We start from the raw sequence: 10,000 nt of genomic DNA on the forward strand, positions 1-10,000 counted from the left end.
ATTCGGCCAAATAGTTTTTGAGTTATGCGAATCCCAAATACACACCCAATCACTCCCAAAATCTAATCAAATGTCTTTGGATCATGGAAAATCATCCCACCACATTTCATGACATTCGGCCAAATAGTTTTTGAGTTATGCGAATCCCAAATACACACCCAATCACTCCCAAAATCTAATCAAATTGTCTTTGGATCATGGAAAATCATCCCACCACATTTCATTGACATTCGGCCCAAATAGGTTTTTGAGTTATGCGAATCCCAAATACACACCCAATCACTCCCAAAATCTAATCAAATTGTCTTTGGATCATGGAAAATCATCCCACCACATTTCATGACATTCGGCCAAATAGTTTTTGAGTTATGCGAATCCCAAATACACACACCCAATCACTCCCAAAATCTAATTCAAATTGTCTTTGGATCATGGAAAATCATCCCACCACATTTCATGACATTCCGGCCAAATAGTTTTTGAGTTATGCGAATCCCAAATACACACCCAATCACTCCCCAAAATCTAATCAAATTGTCTTTGGATCATGGAAAATCATCCCACCACATTTCATGACATTCGGCCAAATAGTTTTTGAGTTATGCGAATCCCAAATACACACCCAATCACTCCCAAAATCTAATCAAATTGTCTTTGGATCATGGAAAATCATCCCACCAAATTTCATGACATTCGGCCAAATAGTTTTTGAGTTATGCGAATCCCAAATACACACCCAATCACTCCCAAAATCTAATCAAATTGTCTTTGGATCATGGAAAATCATCCCACCCACATTTCATGACATTCGGCCCAAATAGTTTTTGAGTTATGCGAATCCCAAATACACACCCAATCACTCCCCAAAATCTAATCAAATTGTCTTTGGATCATGGAAAATCATCCCACCAAATTTCATGACATTCGGCCAAATAGTTTTTGAGTTATGCGAATCCCAAATACACACCCAATCACTCCCAAAATCTAATCAAATTGTCTTTGGATCATGGAAAATCATCCCACCACATTTCATGACATTCGGTCAAATAGTTTTTGAGCAATGCAAATTAAAAACACAGAGACATACAAACAAATAAATACACGCCTATCAAAATATAACTTCCCCGAAACAAAGTTGGCGAATGTAATAAGGTTACCCCAAAGGCCTTATGTATGGAGAGGCGAAAAAAGGCACAACGTTTCAAATGTAAATTATAAAAATAAAAGTAATGTTACCATTCCAACTTCATATTAGCAATGTCACTTACATATAATTAGTCAAGGAATAGTAGTGTAAGCTATACACGCCCATACATTTGAACACATACAATACATATATCATATACAACATATATATGTATGTAGGTATGTGTATATATACTATTAATAATATTATCAATATTATTATTATTATTATTATTATTATCATCATTAGCTAAGCTACAACTAAGATGCTATAAGCCCAAGGGCTCCAGCAGGGAAAAATAGCCCTGTGAGGAAAGGAAATAAGAATATATATATATATATATATATATATATAAAAACTATATATGTATATATATAAAAAAACTATATACTGTATGTATATATATATATAAAAACTATATATGTATATATATGTATATATATGTATGTGTATATATATATATATATATATATATACAATAAACTGGGAACATGTAATACTGAGCGAAAATAGAATAGTTTCGTCGTTTACATCTTCGGCTGACCAGCTGGAACCTAAATGTCTATTTCTACCAGTATTGTAACAACATAAATCAATACAAAATCGAAATGAAATAATACACTTTTACAATGTATTTTTCAAACCACTTCATGAACAACTCTGAGAAACGTGATACAATCGACTAAGTAATTTTAATATCAGATAAAAAAAAAAATCCCAAAATACTTGTTTGCAAAATTGGAACCCAAAAGAGTATACAAAATCAAGTTGCTCTATTTTGTAATATTTTGAAATTCAAAGCGGATATATATAATCTATTCTTATAGGTTTAATTAATAATGTGTATATATATGTATATATATATAAATATATATATATGTATATATATAAATATATATATATATATATATATACACACAATATATATATATATATATATATATACATACACTACAATTTTGGGTTGATGCCCCGGTCCCATATCTTATTCCCCCACTGCTGCTACCCAACATGGTCGACTAATAACCCCTTACTTGGTTCTATTACTAAACCAGCCCTCCATACAGACCCACAAATATGTTAGAAAAAAAAATAACAACAAACAAACAAACAAAAGCATAAACAAAAACAAGAGCAAAAAAAACAAATCCCATTACCAGATTATTCAGAGCACACAGAGAGAAGAACTCATCTCCAATGCACATCTTTTGGATGCTGGAGAAACATCTGAAGAATTTTGGTATATACACCCCTCTCCCCTATTCCCCCTCCAAGACGGAAGTGGCACTCTAACACCCCCCACCCCATCCCCTTCCCCTCTCCCTAGACGGAAGTACCGGCAAAGAAAAAAAAAGCATAATTGTTTTTGGGGAATGTCTGCACCAAGACCTTCTTTCCCTGCAATGGAACCATAAACATAAAGGATGGTCTTCCAGAATCTCTTCCAGTCTTCCAGAATCTGAGAAGGAATTTCCAGGCGTATTTCGAACGTATTAGCAGGAAGTAAGGGGGGGGGGGGGATATAATAGGTTGGGCAATGTCCAGAGGTCTGGAGAAGGTATCTTATTCTCTTCGATAATTTACCTCAATATCGGAGATGAGGAAGATCCGGGTAGGTATTCGGTCCGAATTCAGGAGTCTACACCAGGCATCTTCTGGAAAGTAGAGAATACAAAATCCTGGAAGAAGAAGAAGAAGAAGAAGGAGAGAGAGAGAGAGAGAGAGAGAGAGAGAGAGAGCAGCTTCTGGAAAGAAGAGAACATCAAAAGCTGAAATAGGAAGAAGAGAGAGAGAGAGAGAGAGAGAGAGAGAGAGAGAGCAAGCAGCCTCTGGAAAGAAGAAAATATCAAATGCTGGAAGAAGAAAAAAAAGAGAGAGACAGAGAGAGACAGAGAGAGAGAGAGAGAGAGAGAGAGAGAGAGACTGGGGATTTCCATTCATTAAAATCCCTTAAGTCTTACCTCTTCATTTAACACCTCATTCAAAATCACTCCCTCCCTTTTTATCCTCCATTCTTTATCATCTCCCTTTCTTTCCCCCTCTTACAATTCTCATTCTCTCCCCATTGTCTTAAGCCTTCCTCTATTGTTTCCCAAACCACCCTTATACTAACCCTACAATCTCCCTATTTCCCTACATTAGGAGCAAACCACAAACAAGGCCTATTTTTTGTCTTCCAGGAAGACTATTATGTCCCTACATAAGGCTTCCATGTTTACGGACTGTAAACAAAACAAACAGGAAAACTGAATTCTTTGTTTATCTTTGAAAAGCTTCGAGGTCTTGTGTCTTTTATTTACATTTCTTTGGTTTTTCATTTTGATGTGACGAATAAAGGATATCTTTATCGTTGAGATAATTAGTTATTTGGTAATGAAAATATAAAATGCAAAAGTTTGGTGTTATCTATTATGGTATCGACAAGGAATTATCTAAAAATATAAAAACGCTATTATTATTATTATTATTATTATTATCACTAGCAAGCTACAACCCTAGTTGGAAAAGCACGACGCAATAAGCCCTTTGGCTCCAACAGGGAAAATTAACCTAGTGAGGAAAGGAAATAAAAAAACCACAAGAGAAGTAATGCGCAATTAGAATGAAATATGTTAACTGTAGTTAACTATGAAAAAATAAAGGAATAAAAATGTGTTGAATATGAAATATATCCTATTGAACAATAACATACTCTCCTGGATAGTACAGTGGTAGCATGTTCGCCTAGCATTTGCATGGTGGCAGATCGATCCCAGCCGGGGGCAGTAAGTTTAAGCTGTTTACTGGGGAGGCGTCTTTAACCTTTAGTCTACCAAATTACACAGCAAATTCTTGCGAAAATCGTTATCAATTTTCTAAAATAATTACGCAGACAAATACAGTAAGTATTGGTAAATAACCTTCGGAAACAACTCTCCTTACTCCGTATCAACATTCAAAGGTTTTTGTCGATAAGGTTAACATTAACATCAAAAAATAGATACCATAAAAATGGAATGATATTGGAGTTTAAAATATCTTGTTACATTTAACAACGGTTGTACACAGTTAAAAATTTACCCTTAAAAATAATAAAGGTAAAAATCATGGAATAAATGTTGCCAAGCATTTACCGTTTTAAAACCGGATATATTGACGTAAAGAAGTGATATTATGGTCACCAGCCCATTAAAGATGATAACAAAGTTTGGTAAAAATTATGTTCACCTGTACTTTACTGAAATACGGCTGAAAACAGTATATTTCACGGAGAAATTCCGATTAAAATTACGTTTTTTCTCAGTGTAGTATCAAAAAGAAAAAAGTTGATAAGGCAAAATTTTTCATTTTATTATTATTATTATTATTATTATTATTATTATTATTATTATTATTAATTGCTAAGCTACAACCCTAGTTGGAAAAGCAGGATGCTATAAGGCCAGGGGGCCCCAACAGGGAAAATAGCCCAGTGAGGAAAGGAAACAAGGAAAAATAAGATATTTCAAGAACAGTAACATTAAAATAAATATTTCCTATATAAACTATAAAAACTTTTATATATTGTACGTCCATTGCTTACAGTGTAGCATTTTTAGAGTAACTCCAGCAACCAGTATTACGTTAGAAAATCCAAGTGACAGCTGCGTTCTCTCAATCCTCTCTCGAAAAGCTGAAACATAAATCCCTTATATAATGATAATATCCGTTTTCTATGAGTGTACGAAGCGGACGATATTACGAATATGCTTTCTGTGTGCGTGTAGGAAGCGGTTCATGTTGTAGTTTTATTAAGCCTGGTGGTATGGGAGTTACATTATCAGTCTGGTGATGCAGGAGCTGTTCTTGTATTGGTATTTAATTCTCATTTAAGCAGATGTAAGTGGAACTTAGCATTGAATGACTTGTTTGGGGTTTTCTCTGGAGGCAGTGGCTATAAGTCGAAGCAGTTTATTGCTGAATATATATGTGTTTGGATTATTATATACATACATACATATAAAAACATTTACTATATATACTTATTTATCTACTTATCTATCTATCCATATATACAAGTGTGTGTATGTATATACATATATATGGCATATATACATTTATATATAAACACATACATACATACACACACACACACACACATTTATATATATATATATATATATATATACACACATATATATATATATATATATATATCTGTATGTGTGTACATATGGGACGGTATCATTAAAGGAATAGTGAATCATTCTGAAAAGTAACACCTTTCGAAGTAACAGTCCATTTCGAGCAATAATCAAATTTCTAAACCCAGACTCAAAGAAAAAACTGACATCGAAAACAATAAATCTTTATAATATTCATAATTTGCTCAATATTTCAGAGTATTTAATCCGTTGCGAATTTCATTTCCGCAAGAGAGGAAGATGGCGTTTGCAATTACTCTTTGCAAATAATGCAAGAGTTTTGTGATACATTAGTGCAATTTCGGATAAGAAAAATCAGGGTTTTTATACTCCTACGATGATCAAGTGGAATAACATTTTCATTTTTATTTAAATAGAGTTCAATTATAGATAACTTTAAAGGGAATGTAAATATATATATATATATATATATATATATATATCAAAACTCCTCCTAATATCTGGATTATTTCTATATCTCTGGACCAGGGACCCAAGGGGGAATCAACTCAAAGATAATAGCGTCTGGTCGGGCGGGGGAATCGAACCTGGGCCCAAAAAACTGAGGTCTGTTGACTTGGCAATCAGCCGCAAAGAGAGATATAATATATAGCTTATATGAATGTGTAAAACACGTGATTATCACAAACACACACACGCACACACAAACACACACACACACACATTATATATATATATATATATATATATAAGTCGTATATCAAAACTCCTCCTAATATCTGGATTCACATCTATACCTCGGGATCAGGGACCCAAGGGGGAATCAACTCAAAGCTAATAGCGTCTGGTCGACCGGGGAATCGAACCTGGGCCCCCCAAAAAACGGAGGTTTTATTGACAAAGCAATCAGTCACAAGGAGAGATATAATATATAGCTTATATGAATGTGAAAAACAAGTGATTATCACAAACACACACACACACACACACACATATATATATATATATATATATATAACGATAGATAGATAGATACCTCTCCTAAATTCCTTTAAAAATTAAATCATCTATAAAGTATGTAGGTTAACGTATTACTTGTTAGAACAAAAGCAGAGGTCCAAGACAAATACCATACTAATTTCTATCAATTTTCCACTTGCAACCTGCTTTTGGCATAAGATCAAGTTAATCATAAACTAAATAATTACCAGAAATGACTTATGTAAAACAAAACATGCCTCTGCTAATGTCCCATCCATCCATATACCAAGGCACTTCCCCCAATTTTGGGGGGTAGCCGACATCAACAAAGAAACAAAACAAAAAAGGGGACCTCTACTCTCTACGTTCCTCCAGCCTAACCAGGGACTCATCCGAGTTCAGCTGGTACTGCTAGGGTGCCACAGCCCAACCTCCCACATTTTCCAACACAGATGAAGCTTCATACGGCTGAATCCCCTACCGCTGCTACCTCCGCGGTCATATAAGGCACCGGAGGAAGCAGCAGGGCCTACCGGAACTGCGTCACAATCGCTCGCCATTCATTCCTATTTCTAGCACGCTCTCTTGCCTCTCTCACATCTATCCTCCTATCACCCAGAGCTTTCTTCACACCATCCATCCACCCAAATCTTGGCCTTCCTCTTGTACTTCTCCCATCAACTCTTGCATTCAGCACCTTCTTTAGCAGACAGCCATTTTCCATTCTCTCAACATGGCCAAACCACCTCAACACATTCATATCCACTCTAGCCGCTAACTCATTTCTTACACCCGTTCTCACCCTCACCACTTCGTTCCTAACCCTATCTACTCGAGATACACCAGCCATACTCCTCAGACACTTCATCTCAAACACATTCAATTTCTGTCTCTCCATCACTTTCATTCCCCACAACTCCGATCCATACATCACAGTTGGGACAATCACTTTCTCATATAGAACTCTCTTTACATTCATGCCCAACCCTCTATTTTTTACTACTCCCTTAACTGCCCCCAACACTTTGCAACCTTCATTCACTCTCTGACGTACATCTGCTTCCACTCCACCATTTGCTGCAACAACAGACCCCAAGTACTTAAACTGATCCACCTCCTCAAGTAACTCTCCATTCAACATGACATTCAACCTTGCACCACCTTCCCTTCTCGTACATCTCATAACCTTACTCTTACCCACATTAACTCTCAACTTCCTTCTCTCACACACCCTTCCAAATTCTGTCACTAGTCGGTCAAGCTTCTCTTCTGTGTCTGCTACCAATACAGTATCATCCGCAAACAACAACTGATTTACCTCCCATTCATGATCATTCTCGCCTACCAGTTTTAATCCTCGTCCAAGCACTCGAGCATTCACCTCTCTCACCACTCCATCAACATACAAGTTAAACAACTACGGCGACATCACACATCCCTGTCTCAGCCCCACTCTCACCGGAAACCAATCGCTCACTTCATTTCCTATTCTAACACATGCTTTATTACCTTTGTAGAAACTTTTTACTGCTTGCAACAACCTTCCACCAACTCCATATAACCTCATCACATTCCACATTGCTTCCCTATCAACTCTATCATATGCTTTCTCCAGATCCATAAACGCAACATACACCTCCTTACCTTTTGCTAAATATTTCTCGCATATCTGCCTAACTGTAAAAATCTGATTCATACAACCCCTACCTCTTCTAAAACCACCCTGTACTTCCAAGATTGCATTCTCTGTTTTATCCTTAATCCTATTAATCAGTACTCTACCATACACTTTTCCAACTACACTCAACAAACTAATACCTCTTGAATTACAACACTCATGCACATCTCCCTTACCCTTATATAGTGGTACAATACATGCACAGACCCAATCTACTGGTACCATTGACAACACAAAACACATATTAAACAATCTCACCAACCATTCACGTACAGTCACACCCCCTCCCTTCAACATCTCAGCTTTCACACCATCCACACCAGATGCTTTTCCTACTCTCGTTTCATCTAGTGCTCTCCTCACTTCCTCTATTGTAATCTCTCTCTCATTCTCATCTCCCATCACTGGCACCTCAACACCTGGAACAGCAATTATATCTGCCTCCCTATTATCCTCAACATTCAGCAAACTTTCAAAATATTCCGCCCACCTTTTCCTTGCCTCCTCTCCTTTTAACAACCTTCCATTTCCATCTTTCACTGTCTCTTCAATTCTCGCGCCGGCCTTCCTTACTCTCTTCACTTCTTTCCAAAACTTCTTCTTATTCTCTTCATATGACTGACCCAGTCCCTGACCCCACCTCAGGTCAGCTGCCCTCTTTGCCTCACGTACGTTGCGCTTTACTTCCACATTTTTCTCTCTATATTTTTCATACTTCTCTATACTATCACTCTGCAGCCATTCTTCAAAAGCCCTGTTTTTTCTTCCACTTTTACCTTCACTCCTTCATTCCACCATTCACTGCCCTTCCTCATGCTGCCTCCAACAACCTTCTTGCCACATACATCACTCGCAATCCCAACAAAATTTTCTTTTGCTAACTTCCACTCCTCCTCTAAATTACCATTTTCTCTTACTCTCACCTCGTCATATGCCATTTTCAACCTTTCCTGATATTTACTTTTTACCGCCGGTTTTATTAGCTCTTCAACCCTCACTAGCTCCCTTTTATATCCACTTACTCTATTCCCCCACCCTTTTGCTACAACTAATTTTCCTTCCACCAAAAAATGATCAGACATACCGTTAGCCATACCCCTAAACACGTGCACGTCTTTCAATCTTCCAAACATTCTTTTGGTTATCAACACATAATCCATTAATGCCCTTTCTACTACTCTTCCATTTGCCACTCTTACCCATGTATACTTATTTTCATCTTTCTTTTTAAAAAAGCTAGCACGTATTACCATCTCTTGTTCAACACATATCTACCAGTCTCTCACCACTCTCATTTTCACCTGGTACGCCATACTTCTGCTAATGTAAAAACAATATATGTTTTGAAAGTATTTGTTTCATCATCATCATCATCATCTCCTCCTACGCCTATTAACGTAAAGGGCCTCGTAGAAAACTCACTGGCTAGATACATCAAAGGATAGCTAGTTCCTTCTTGACGCAAAGGGCCTCGTAGCGAACTCATTGGCTAGATACATAAAAGGATAATTAGTTCCTTGTGATACGCAGTGCCTATTTAACTAAGGCAAGTGACCTCTTCCGGTCCATACTAATTCTAGTATGATCAACCCCCAGGCATCAGGAGCAAAAGCCTTAGTGACAGTTTGTCCTTCGCCTTAAACCCAATCCGTCACCCTGCTGCCAGCGACTTCATTGATATTTAGGGGGGCATTTCCTTCACACCCAAAGCTCTCATTACTCCACCAAGTTGCTCATCCGCTTATACGAGTATAACCGTTGGCAAACATGGATTGCTAAGATATACAGCCTAGCGCTGTAAAAGAAAAACAAATGCAAACTAAACTCAGGAATTAATAGTAAAAACCACGAAAATATTTTCAACCTTATTTATTAAGTACAAATTCACCCTTTACGCTTAAACGCAGCGAAATAACTACAGAGAAGTAAACAATAGCCAAAAACAACTGAGACAACAAACAAACAGAAGAATCCCATTTCAAACAAAGACAAACAGCGAAACGTCCAAGCAAACAAAGACAAACAACGAAG

This window comes from Palaemon carinicauda, chromosome 32 (genome assembly GCF_036898095.1).
Source record: "Palaemon carinicauda isolate YSFRI2023 chromosome 32, ASM3689809v2, whole genome shotgun sequence".
In the NCBI taxonomy this organism is placed as follows: Eukaryota; Metazoa; Arthropoda; class Malacostraca; order Decapoda; family Palaemonidae; genus Palaemon; species Palaemon carinicauda.